General features: G+C 41.9%; 1 protein-coding gene across 3 annotated transcripts in view; it reads right to left on the reverse strand.

Moving 5' to 3' along the window:
* The window catches only part of TTLL4 (tubulin tyrosine ligase like 4), a 36866-nt gene that overhangs the window by 19552 nt on the left and 4165 nt on the right, over positions 1–13149 (reverse strand). Inside the window, exon 1 of one of the 3 annotated variants that reach the window (XM_031038633.2) lies at positions 2484–3721. The exons of the other annotated variants lie outside the window; for them this stretch is intronic. The gene's annotated coding sequence lies outside the window, so the exon portion shown is untranslated. Of the gene's footprint in view, positions 1–2483; positions 3722–13149 lie in introns of those variants that run through there. 3 annotated transcript variants of the gene reach the window in all.

Here is a 13149-nt window from a genome sequence, read left to right on the forward strand (position 1 = left end):
CTCACGTGCATCCCGCTATCTCCGACCTTCATGCCTTTACAAGTGCTCCTCCCTGGAGTCCTCTCCTTCTCTTTCACCAGACTTAAAAGTCATCAGCTTGAACACCCCCTTCTCCAGGTAGCCTTCCCGGACTCTCCTCTTTGAACAGGATGCCTCATCCGCGTGCAGGCCACCATCACCGCTTCTACCACACTGAACTGTAATAATGCACCACTCATCTGACCAGGAGCCACATGCTGGTTTTCTGCTAGCTCATGTCCCCAGCAGCATCTGGAACACAGTAAGTGCTCAATATTCCGTGGGATGAATAAACTGCAAAAGTTCAGTGAGTGAAGGGGAAACACACTAGCAGTGGTGAATACTAATTTGGGCACCTAACAAATGCCAGGTACCGTGCTAGGCACTTCGCCTCTGCGGTCTTATTGAATCCTCACAAAAACCTTACGCTCAATTTACTGACGATGAATCCGAGAATCAGAAAAGCTAAGTAACTCTTGTATAATTAATAATGAGTGGTGCCAAGATTAAAACTCGAGTTTGTCTGACTCCAAATGCCTCTTAAATAGGAATGAAACACACGCCTCGTCCCTGTCCCCTCAGTTATCCTAAAGCTTCAGGGACAAGACAAAACCCAGGTTGGAAACACTCTCCCAGTTTATACTGAGCCCCGTCGGGGTTGCAGCTTGTAAGAGCATGCGTTCTCATCAGCACCACGGCCAATCTCACTTTCCCCCGTAGCCATGGATGCCCACTGCACACTACCCCGGGGCTGGGTGAAAAGAACCCTCCCACCATGCAGTGTCTGCCTCTCTGCATTACATCACATGAATCCAGGCCAGGAATACTGAATGTGAGTGGCCTGGCATCTGGCTAGCTTGACTTCTAATACAAATGAGGAAGAGGAAAGCAAAGAATACACTCCCACCCTCTTCAGAGGCTGCGGGTGGCCGGCTCCCAGGCAGAGTGTGAAGCGGGCCAGCTGGGCAAGCACCAGAGTCAAGTGGATTCTCCTCTCTCTGACTAACAGGATTCCAGATCTCGTATGTCTTTGCAATGGCTATTCCCCACTCCTTGTTCCCTCCATAGTCCCCATGATGTGTAGGACGGCAGCTTAGAATAGAGCCACCTATCTCCCTAAGGAAGCATTATCTGGACACAGGGGCCAAGCAGATGATGAGACGGTTCTGTAAAAGTCTCTTTCTGGGAAAGAGCTCAATTGCTAGTAAAAGACAGCCAGGGTTGGCTAATATGACTGTCAGGAACTACCGAGCAAAACAAGTCTGTCACGTCAGATAATCTACACAGAGCAGATTCGAGAACATGAAGTAAACAGTAGCACTCATAGCAGTACCACATACAAACGTTCTGCCCTGGTACCACAGTTTCTGCCTCAGAAGTAGTGTCTGGTTTAGAGGAGGAAATGGTCACTAAAAGCAACCTTCTTCCTTCGCCTTACAGAGATTCTTGATGAAATCACAACTCCATGTGAAGGGGAAGCAGGGACCTAGCTAGAAAATTCAGGCAACCTGGGTCCCAGGAACCTCTGACTGCTGCCACAGGCCACCTTTTCCCAGATGTGGCCCTTAATAGCACTACCACTCAAGTGCCACGGAATGACCCCATCTCCCTACAGGAATGAGGAGTGACAAACTTTAAAAAGGCCTAGGTGGTCTAAAATGTTAAGTAGAGGAAATGAGAAAATAGTTGCAAAATACAGTACACTGAGAGTAGTGGTTTCTGGCCATAAAGTCAAAGTCTAGATTGCCAAATAAGGTCTGGCAGCCAGACCCCACAGATAGCTTACACCCAGAAGGTCGTTTTTCCCTGAGGTCATAAAACCTCTCCCCTGTGGTATACCCTGGGCTCCTGACACAATGTCTGGGAGATCCTTCTCCCCATCTCCCTCAAATGTCTAAGTGCACTGAGATGACACAAACTTGGTGTGTCTGTGTGTGTGCCTATAGAATCTCAGAGACGGGCTGCCCATCTCCCAGGAAATATTTTAGGATGAGACATCAAAGGCAAGAGAACAAGAAGGAAAGGCATTTATATATGTAGGAGGCCTCACAGAGGCTACTAATGGAAGCCTTGTCTTAGAAAGTGCCAACTAAGCGGCCTCTGGGTGGCTCAGTCGTTAAGTGTCTGCCTTCAGCTCAGGTTATGATCCCGGGGTCCTGGGATCGAGTCCCGCATCGGGCTCCCTGCTCAGCAAGGAGTCTACTTCTCTCTCTCCCTCTGCCTGCCTCTCTGCCTACTTGTGCTTGCATGCTCTCTGTCAAATAAATAAATAAAATCTTTTAAAAACATAAAAAATAAAAATAAAAGAATAAAAACACCCAACTGAAGCAAACCTAAACTTAGAGTAATTGGTGATTATATAAATTAAAGGATTCACAAATCCCATTACTTTCATTCAATTTACATACACTTTTTTAGCCACATATATCCACTATTTAAAAATAAGCAAAGGCATTCATACTTACTCTCTCTGACTAAGCCTAAAGGATCCACCATCAGTTGACCCTCCAATCGACAGCTTGTGAGGAACTTACTTTAAGGAGCCAACACACTGACCTCATCTGGAAAAAAGTATTTTGAACAATCTAACACATTTCACAGAGCTATTAATCTTATATCTTTATTGCTCCTACACATTATCCCTGGGGAATAGGAGGACTTAAGGGGTGAACAGGGGATACAAACACTATTCTATTGCCTGCAGAGTTCAAGTTTAGAAGCAAACAAGCCTGTTTCTGGTTAAGTTCCTCAATCAAGGTCCAAACAGGAAAATGCCCAGCTGAAAAGAAAGGTTAGTTTAGGGCAGAGCAGCTGAGGAACGGGTTCTTGGGAAAATTCACATAAACCACAGTGCATGGTCCACACTAAACATTCAAGGGATGGCAGTTATCAGGCTCATTATGACTAGCACCAAATGATCTCTCTCCACTCAGCCCTCTTCTCAAGCTTCCATGAAGAGGGGTGGGGAGGGGGACACACTTGGCGAAGGCAAAGAGTATTCCACTGCAAAATTTCAGCTAGTACAAATAATGTTCTTTTATAAAAAGACATAGTAGTCTTGTCATCTGGAAACATCTGTGAAATTTATTATATTACCAGTAACTGGGTTCTTCAGTGGCAGGTCTGAGTTGGCACTAAAAAAACAATTGAAAAGTGCTTTGGGATATACCCAGAGAAAACCCTTGCTTCCGGCTCTTACATTTTTTATATAACTAGATGGTTGGGATTTCTGAAAACATTGGGAGAAGAGTTAAAAAGTGATTGTTACTCACCTAGTGCCTAGACCCTGATCACTACGTACCATTTGTCAATAAAAGAAACCAAGGAACTAGAGCTCCTTGGAGAACAGTTGGGGCATGGAAAGCATCAGATGAGCCCAAGTGTCTCTTATGCTGCAAAAACTAAGGAAATTCTCAAATTGTGATAGAGACGTATCATAAGATCACAGAAATAGCTCACATCACAGCTAACAGTTAAACCTAGACGTTTTCCCTCTAAGACTGAGAACAAGGCAAGGATGTCTACTCTCCTCATTTCTGTTGAACATTGCACCGGAAATTCTAGCCAGTGCAATAAGGCAAGAAAAAGAAATTAAATGCATGCAGATTATAAAGGAAGAAGTGAAACTATACTTACTTGCCGGAGACATCATCTGGTACATAGAAAAATCCTAAGAAATCTACAAAAAACCTATTAAAGTAAGCAAGTTTAGTAAGATTATAGGATACAAGATCAATATACAAAAACTAATTTATTTCTATATACTAACAAGTAAAAAATCAAATAAAAGAAGTACACTGAAAACTACAAAACACTCCCAAGAGAAATTAAAAAGTTAAATAAATGGAGGGATATAACATGTTCATGAATTGGAAGACTCAATATTGTTAAGATGGCAATTCTTCCCAAACTGATCTATGGAGTAAACGCAATTCCTATCAAAATCTCAGCAGGCTTTTCTGGAGAAATTGACAAGCTGATCATAAAATTTATATGTTAATGGAAAAGACCTAGAACAGCCAAAAACAATTTTGAAAAAAAAGAACAAAATTGAATTTATACTACCTGATTTCAAAATTTAGTATAAAGTTACAGTAATCAAGATAATGTGGTATTGGCATAAGAACAGACATATAGATCAATGGAACCAAATAGAGTCTAGAAATAAATCCTTATATTTATGGTCAATTCTCAATAAAGTTGCCTCTGCAACTTAATGAGGAAAAGGATAACCTTTAACAAATGATGTTGGAAGAAGCAGATATCCATGTACAAAAAAATGAACTCAGACTCTTACCTTACACCATAAATTAACTCAAACTGGATCAGAGACCTAAATGTAAGAACTAAAACTATAAAACTTCTGGCAGAAAACACAGGAGAAAATGTTTATGACTTTGGGCAATTGAAAAATTTTAAGAGAAAATATAACAGTCCAGCTGTTAACTAGATTATATCAATGAAGAATTTAGAAAAACACTATTGAGAGAATGAAAAGAAAAATTTACAAACTGGGAGAAAATATTTGCAATTATAAAGGACTTGTATCCAGAATATGCTAAGAACTCTCAGAACTCAAGAAGATGAAAACCAACCCAATTAATTTTTTTTTTAAATAGGCAATTTTAAAGATAGGCAAAATATCTGAATAAGCATTTCACTAAAGAAGATGTATAAGTGACTAATAAGCACATGAAAAGATGATCAATATCTTTATTCATTAGGAAAATGACAATTAAAACCACAGTAAGATACTACTACACACCCACTAGAATGGCTATAATCAAATGGATTGATAATAGTGTTGACCAGAATATGGAGAAATTAGAACTTTCCTACATTGCTGATGGGAATATACAATGATACAGCCACTCTGAAAAACAGATTGTCAGTTTCAAAAAACTGTAATATATAATGACCCACCAATTCCACTCCCAAGTATCTACCAAAGAGAAATTAAAGCATTATGTCCAAACACTTACACACAAACATTCATAGCAGCATTTTTCTTGATAGGCAAAAACTAGAAATAATCCAAATGTCCATCAACTGGTATAGTAATAAACAAAATGGAATGCTACTCAGCAATAAAAGGCAACAACCTGGATTAACCTCAGAAACATTCTGCTAAGAAAAAGAAGCCAGACACAAAAGACTATATATTGTAGGACTCCATTTTTATAAAATTTCTAAAAAAGACAAAATTATAGAGATAGAAAGTAAATCAGTGGTTGCCTGAGGCTGAGGGTAGGAGCAAGGAATGACTATAACTGGGAATGAGGGAACTTTATGGGGTGATGAAAGTGTCCTAAAACCAGATGGTGGGGGCACCTGGGTGGCTCAGTCGGTTAAGTGTCTGCCTTCGGCTCAGGTCTCAGGGTCTTGGGTTGGAGCCCCTGCATTGGGCTCTCTGCTCGGCAGGGAGTCTGCCTCTCCCTGTCACTCTCCCTCTGTGTGCTCTCGCTCTCTCTCTCTCAAATAAATAAGTAAAATCTTTAAAAAAATAAAACCAGATGGTGGCGATCGTTGCACAAATGTACAAACTTACTACAAGTGATCAACCTCTACTTTATAGTGAATGAATCAATTGTATGGTATGTAAATTATACCTCAATAAAGCCGTTAGAGGTGGAAGGGAAAAAAAAGGACAGAGGAGCCAGCTTAAAGAGGTTCCCTCTAACCAAATCTGGGACAACCTGAGCAGCAAAATAAATGAGTATCAGACTACATAAACAAGAATCCATGAATGCACAGTGATATAAATAAATAAAAGAATGAATGAATAAATTGGGGAGAAGGAACAACGCCCCTTACAACAGAATTCCAACTGATAAGAATAGAAACTTACCACTGGCAACCACCATGGTAATAACTGCTTCAGGCAAAACTCATCAGTGGATCCTAAAATTGGTGAGTGAGAGATTACTGGGAAATGGAATAATTATATTGTCTCAAAACATTTCTCCACAAGATATTTATTAATTATGAAAGAAAAAAAAATAACTTGGGGTACCTGGGTGGCGCAGTCGGTTGAGCCTCCGACTCTTGGTTTTGCTTCAGATCGTGATCTCAGGGTCGTGAGATCAAGCCCCACATCAGCTCCAAGCTCAGTGTAGCGTCTGCTTAGAGTTTCTCTCTCCCTCTCCCCACTCCCTGCCATGTGCACTCTCTCTCTCAAATAAATAAATACATCTTGAAAGAAGAAAAACAAACAGTGGAGAAACCAGGCAGACACGACCATAATCAAGTGATCAAAGTTCCTATCATCAGTAAGAGCACAAATTGGCATTACGCACACATCACCGCATCTGTGATTTCCTGACCTAAATGCACTACCTGAATTCAAAGGGAAATATCAGACAAGACCAAATTGAAGGTCATTCTACAGAATAACTGGTCTGTACTCTTCAACTGTGTCAAGCTCATGAAAGACAAAGGCTGAGGAACTATTCCACTTACAGGAGACAAAAGACAAGACAACCAAATGCAATGTGTGCTCCTAAAACAAAGGACAGTGACAAGACAATTGACAACATCTGAATAAGGTAGATATAACATTATAGTATATGGTATTATAAACGTTAATTTCCTGATTTTGATCAACATACTGTGTCAGTTTAAGACAATATCTTTGTTTTAGGAAATATTAAAAAGTTTTTAGGAAATATTCAGATGTAAAGGGGTTTCATGCAATTTATTGGCAAACATTTCTTTTTTTTTTTTTAATTTTATTTATTTATTTGACAGAGAGAGAGCACACAAGCAGGGGGAACGGCAGAGGGAGAGGGAGAAGCAGGCTCCCCGCTGAGCAGGGAGCCTGATGCGGGGCTCAATCCCAGGACCCTGGGATCATGACCTGAGCCGAAGGCAGACGCTTAACCGGCAGAGCCACCCAGGTGCACCTTGGCAAACATTTCAAAAAACAATTCACTGTTCACATATGAACACTAAAGCAAGTGTGGTAAAATATTAACATTTGATAAGTGTGGGTAAAATGGAAATAGGAATTCTTTGTACTATTTTTGCAGTTTTTTTGCAAGTCTGAAATCATTTCAAAATGAAAAAGTTTTTTTTTAAAAAAAGGTTATTACTATTTTTAAAGGGAAGCTTGGTTTTTCTCAGACCAGGAGGCAGGCAGCGCACAATCACCTTCAATTCTTTGAAAAAAGACTGGCAGGAATGGATTTTACCAGGGAATGATTCCAGCCAATGAAGTAAGACTCACTCCTTGCTCCATACCTAAAAGCAGGCTTGACTGGGGACCCGCCTGTCATCACTAAGGTACAAGAACTGAAGTCACACGCCTTCCCCAGTACATAATTCTTCTCAGTGTAGCCACCTTAATATGAACTAGCCGCCCAGCTTACTCTGCTCTAATCTGCCAGTGAATTTGCAAACTCTGGTTTAAGGGGAGTTCGAGGAGGAAGGCAAACACCAGAGCCTGGCAGATGATGTCCAAGAGCACTTTCTCTGGGGCCCATCAACACGCAATGTCGGGGGATGTCTCCAATTTTTAGGGGAGAAATGCCATTTAAACCTGATTCTACGTGAAAATCTCACTGCCTAACAAAACACAAGTCTTTGTCTTGACTTCAACCTAGAAAGCAGTTACTGCCAGCACCATCTGGGAAACAGAAACCTAGAGGCTGAGATAAGGACTGGCTAGACTCAAGGGATCACAGAGACAAAATGGGAAACTCAAGGTTTTCTATGAGCCCTGCTATTGAAGAAGGGAACATGCTTTCTCTTAATCTCCTTGAAATTAGATGAGAATGTCAGATTTTAATAAAGTCATGCTAAGGAGAATGGGAGCAAGGCTGAGATAAGAATGCATCAATCATATCCCTCACTTAATTGATTCACTTTCAGAGCCAATTAGAGTCAGGAGCAGTAAATAAGCTGCAACTGCACAAAAAGACTTTAGAAAAAAAAATTGTGTACACACACACACACACACACACAGAGGCAGAAGGGGCTAAGTCCCTGGGACAGGTGTCCATGCAACACCAAAACTCCCAACATGCCCTGGGTAATGATTTCACCCCGACCTCAGATCTTCACTCCTACTCACTCAATCCATCAACAAGTCTTTCCAGCTTCAAATATATGTCTGGAGCCATCTATTCTCTGTTTCCACCATTATTCCCTTAGTCCACACCACTATCACCTCTCACCTGCTGGTTTCCCCCTCCTTCTTTATAATCAATTCTCCAGACTGTGGTCGAGGTGCTCTTTTTAAAATGTAGCTTAAAGCTATCTGGTGGCTCCAAGGCCACATGATCTGACTCCTATCTCTCTGACCTTCTGCAAGTCACTCTTCCTCCTCAGCAGGCGTGTTCCCACCTGTGTTCCCAGGGGCTTTGTTGTGCCCTCTGAAACACTCAGATCTCTGAATGGCCAGCTCAGTTCCCTCACTCAGCACTCAGCAAACATCACCACCCCAAAGAGCCTGTCCACACTAATACTGCACCACCCCTGATCATTCCCTATCACATTACCTTATTCTAATCTGTTTCATTCTTCCACTAGCTGAAATTACTGTATGTTAATATTTCCTTATAACTGCCTAAAGAAACAGTGGAAGAATAAATAGGAACTGATTTTTTATAAAGGTGACTATGGGGTATGAGACCTGTGTATACCTTTTCTATCATTTTTACTTCTGGCTATATAAATGAATGACCTAGTCAAAAACCCTGTTCATTATTTTTAAAATAGAAACTTCAATTATTTATGCATTCCTTTGTTATGTGTCTATCTTCTCTTCCAGAATGAAAACTCTTTGAGAACTGGGGCCTTGTTTACACAGTCTGTGCCCAGCCCTGGAAATGTAATCAGGGCCCATTAAATATTTGCTGAATACATACATGCATCTACAACAGTGAAACCCAGCATAGCCACAGCAGGCCCTCTTCAGATTAAACAGGTGCTCCTCTCCTACCACCATCTCCTTGTCACTTCTTCACTCAGTGAAAGGAACTTGGCCACAGCCAAACCCAGCTCCTTCGGGGGTGCCTTCTCCTCCCCAAGAGTCCCCCTCCAAAGTCCTCCATGGCTCCTGTTTTATCTTCCCTCCCATGTCCAACCAATCTGCTCTCGCTATTTCAACCATTATCTGCAGAAGCTCCACTCTTCAGATCTGACCTCTCTCCAGCTTCATGTCCTCGTTACCAACCCTCTGTGTCACCTTTTCCACGTGCATATCCAACCACTTCAAGCTTGTCACACCAGCTCTGCACTCTTGACCTTCAGTTTCTTTCAGTGAAACCTTCTTTCTCTCAGTCACCTGAGAGGAACGCGTAAGCCAATTGTGACTTCTTCCCTTCCCTTATTCTCCAAAGCCATGCCAGTTGTAAAACTTAAGAGAGATTCTTCCTTGCTAGCATGCCTCCTCAATTTATTCCCCCACTCCCTCCGCAGAGCCGGACCATTGCAATAACATCCAGACTGAGGTCTGTGTTTCCAGGGTCCCCCCTTCCAAAGTCCACCCTGCAGGCAGCCTCCAGATTAACTTTGCTTGATTTTACTTTATCAGGTTACTCCCCTTTCAAAAATTTCCTAGGAGTCCTCACTAAATATCACAGTAGCCCACCAATCACCTACATCAGAATAACATGGGGTGCAGGGCGCCTGGCTGGCTCAGTCAGTAGAATGTGCAACTCTTGATCTCAGGGTTGTGAGTTCAAGCCCCATGTTGGTTGTGGAGCCTACTCGAAATAAAAAATAATAATAAAAAAAACCAAAACAGAACACACATGGGATGCAGATTCCCAAGCCCCATCTTCAAAGTGGATTCAGTGGGTCAGGGGGGTAGGGTCCGGAATCTGCATTTTTAACAGACATTCCAGATGATTCTCACATGAGTCAGCAAATAAAATCCAGGTTTCTTAGTTCGGGTTGAAAGGCTTATTTCCATCTCCTTCCACCTTGAACTCTGCCCTATGAACTGTGCTCATCTTAACACTAAACTCCCAGAATAAACCTTTCACACCTGTCTGCAGGCCTTTACTCCACTAAGCCTCTTCCTTCTGAATCCTTATATTTTTTTTTTTTAAGATTTTTTTTTTTTTTATTTTTTTTATTTTGAGAGAGAGAATGAGAGACAGAGAGCATGAGAGGGAGGAGGGTCAGAGGGAGAAGCAGACTCCCCGCCGAGCAGGGAGCCCGATGCGGGACTCGATCCCGGGACTCCAGGATCATGACCTGAGCCGAAGGCAGTCGCTTAACCAACTGAGCCACCCAGGCGCCCTGAATCCTTATATTTTATTTACCTTTTCCAGGCACAGCTCAAGCCCCACTCTCTCCATGAATATCTCTTGCATATCTATCCCTCTAACTCGATACTTTACAAAGGCTACTCTCACCACTGTTCTCTTTTCACATGGATATGCCTCCTAAGCTGCACAGATGGTTTTCCTAGGGAATCCCTGTGCCCCTATAACAGACAGGTGCAAAGCTAATCTGGTGGAAGATCACTGCCCTAGTTTGTCCTCCTCCTCAGCCGTGGTGGCCATGTCTCCTCCCCAAACAACTTCGTGGGGCACTCGGTCCCTAGAACAAAGTTTCAAAAACAACTGACTTGGGGTGATGGATATGTCCCATATCAGTTATACCTCCACAAAGCTGTTAAAAATAAAACCAAAAAAAAAAAAAAAACTGACTAAAGGATAAGAAAGGAGGATAAAGAACCGCAGAGCAGTCTAAAGATAAAATGGCCTCAAACATCCCTTCCTTTCTATTTACATGCCTGGCTCAGCCCAATCCCTAGCCCTCCGAGCACCCACCTGACCAAGTGCAGGACTCTTGCAGTAGAAGCCTGACGGCCGTCCCCACCTACAGCCTCTGCAAGCAGCCTCAGGAATCACACCAACCTGCTTTGTCATCTTTATCCAGCACTCGGAATCTGCCTATCTCATTCCGCCTTCCACTCTTTGAGACGTAATTTTGCCTCAAGTTTCCTCCTTAGTCGAGAGTGAATGAAGAGCAGCCTATGCTAGAAAAATCTGTGGTTGTTGTTTCAAACCACCAAGTCTCTAGAGGCCAGGTCCAGACCAACCTGGAAAAGGTATCTATTTCTACAGAAAGCAGTTATTCATTGCCCACTGATTAAATCACTCTTCTGTATTAAAGGAGTGTGTGTGTGGCTCTTGGGACCGGCAGTTTCCTTTCCCTCCTCCACCTAGGTGCTTCCCTCGGTCACCAGGGGAACTCAGGACATCAGAAATCGTTCAGAGTCTACAATTCGAAGGATCTCTAATGAGATTAATTGCTCAGTAGTTATTTTAGAAGACGTAACTGACTTACCTGGAACCAAAGAGAACGGGGAGGATCGTAGGAATCATCTTCATTTTCTCTTATGAGATAAATCCCTAGCTATGTCTCCCTAAAAAAAGTTGGAGGGGCAATGAACTTCTTGAAGGCCTATTGAGAAAGGAAGGTCAATACCCCAGCCCTATGAGACGGGAGGGTCAGTACCACAAGTTAAGATAGATGGCTTTTGTAGAACACAGTTCAGCAATGCAAAAGGAGGTGGCCAAGCTGAGAGAACAATATAGCTTACGGCACCTAGAACTGAGGGGGGCCAATCTACAAATTACTGAAAAGTGACAACTGTTGAAGGCTTAACATAATTAGGTGACTAGCTCTCCTAGAGCGTTGGCTTTTATCACCTTCAGAAAGGCACCTCCTTCCTCCTCCTGAGAGGGGACAGTGGTCCTCAGGGTACAGTACACAAGTTCTGCTGGGGAAACAAGCTTCCTAACAAAACTAAGATGTGATCTGCTTTTTTAATTGTGCTGGTCTCTCCATGATGGTAGAAAAGCAATGGCAGGTCAGACTGTTGATGCCTGAGCAAGAACTGAGACAATGGCACACTGAGTTGCATCCTTGACCACCACGCACTTCCTCACCACACAGTCAAAGAATGCCAGGTTTACCCAAGAACATCCTTGGTGACACAATAAAAATTATCTTACATCTCAATTCTGGAGTGCATCTTTTTAATGCTCTGTGTGACCAAACAAGTAGTGCGTGTAAAACACTTCTGTGGTGAACACAAGGTGATGGCCATCTCTAAGGAAAGCACTGTGTGTTTGAATTTCCAAAATTTTTCTGTGGAACACCATGTTCACTTGAAAGAATAAATGACACGAAAGTGATGGGTTATTCAGACTTTGGCATCTGGCAAACATTTTCTAAAAAACAAAACAAAGTGAGTCTGTCAATTCAAGAAAAACAACTGACAGTATTTGTTGCCAATGATAAAATTTCAGCTTCCAAGAGAAAAATTAGAATTCTGACAAAACTGTATCTGCCACCATAAACTTGACAGCTTCCCAAAAGTTAAGGATTTTTCTGATGAAAGTGTGGTGATAATATGAATGATTTTTTTTTTTTTTGGATATTGTTAATAAAATGTGGCAACATTTGGAAGAGCTGTTTTCCAGATACCTATCACAATGTTAAAGAATCATGTCTGGGTAAAAGGCCCCGTCAAAAACAAACAGGAAGAGAAAGAAAAAAAAGACCCAGTCAAAATGAGACACAGACCAATGGATTTTAATGTAACAAAGTATGAAAAGTTAATTTCAGATTCCACATTGCAATAATCTTCATAAAACCATCCCTTGTTAATTTTTGTGTAATACCAAAGAATACCCACAACTACCAACTAAATGTCTGTGAGGCTGGATTTTCTTTTCTTTTCTTTTTTTTTTATTATTAGAGATTTCATTTACTCACTTGAAAGAGAGAGACAGACAGTGAGAGCACAAGTGGCGGGGAGGGGCAGAAGGAAAGGGAGAAGCAGGTTCAGGGAGCCCCAGGTAGGGCTCAACCCCAGGACCCTGGGATCATGACCTGAGCTGAAGGCAGACGCTTAACCGACTGAGCCACCCAGGCGCCACGAGCTGGATTTTCTTAATAATTCAACCAAAACAACACATCACAACTGACTGAACACAGAAAGAGATATGAAAATCCAGCTATCTTCTATTAAGCCAGACATTAAAGAGATTTGCAAAAACAAATCTACTGTTCTCACTAATCTTTTTGAAATAGTATCATTTTTCATTTAAAAACTTCTGCTTATGGGGCACCTGGGTGGCTCAGTCAGTTGGGTGTCTGACTCAT

The sequence above is a fragment of the Leptonychotes weddellii genome, chromosome 3 (genome assembly GCF_054177405.1).
Source record: "Leptonychotes weddellii isolate Sample4059 chromosome 3, ASM5417740v2, whole genome shotgun sequence".
NCBI lineage: Eukaryota > Metazoa > Chordata > Mammalia > Carnivora > Phocidae > Leptonychotes > Leptonychotes weddellii.